Source organism: Arachis duranensis, unplaced genomic scaffold (genome assembly GCF_000817695.3).
Source record: "Arachis duranensis cultivar V14167 unplaced genomic scaffold, aradu.V14167.gnm2.J7QH unplaced_Scaffold_54734, whole genome shotgun sequence".
NCBI lineage: Eukaryota > Viridiplantae > Streptophyta > Magnoliopsida > Fabales > Fabaceae > Arachis > Arachis duranensis.
In genome coordinates, this window is record NW_026264952.1 from 49,436 (window position 1) to 50,269 (window position 834).

The following is an 834-nucleotide window of genomic DNA, read 5'->3' on the forward strand; positions in this document are numbered from 1 at the left end:
TTTGAAAAAGATTTGATTGAAAAGATTTGATTTTGAAAAAATTTTGAAAACCTGAAAAAATTTGAATTAAAAACAGAATCTTCCCTCTTGTGCCATCCTGGCGTTAAACGCCCAGAATGGTGCACATTCTGGCGTTTAACGCCCAAAACACTACCCTTCTGGGCGTTAAACGCCCAGCCAGGCACCCTGGCTGGCGTTTAAACGCCAATTTGCCCTTCTTCACTGGGCGTTTTTAACACCCAGCTTTTTCTGTGTAATTTCTCTGCTATATGTTCTGAATCTTCAATTCTCTGTATTATTGACTTGAAAAGACACAAATTAAAAATATTTTTGGATTTTTAATAATGAGGAATAATCAAAATGCAATTAAAATCAAATAACAATGCATGCAAGACACCAAACTTAGCAGTTTGTATACCATTGACACTAACAAAATGAGAATGCATATGAGAAACACAAACACTCAAGTCAAGAGAATTTAAAGAGCAGAGTAATGAAATCATCAAGAACATCTTGAAGATCACTTAAGACACATGAATGAATGCAAGAAGAATAAAGAAACATGCAATTGACACCAAACTTAAAATGAAACACTAGACTCAAACAAGAAATATTTTTGGATTTTATGATTTTGTAATTTTTTTTTGCTTTTTCGAAAATTAAGTGGAAAAAGATATCAAAGTTCTTAATGAGAATTCCAGGAATCAGTGCAATGCTAGTCTAAGACTCCGGTCCAGGAATTAGACATGGCTTCACAGCCAGCCAAGCTTTCAAAGAAAGCTTCGGTCCAAAACACTAGACATGGCCAATGGCCAGCCAAGCCTTAGCAGATCA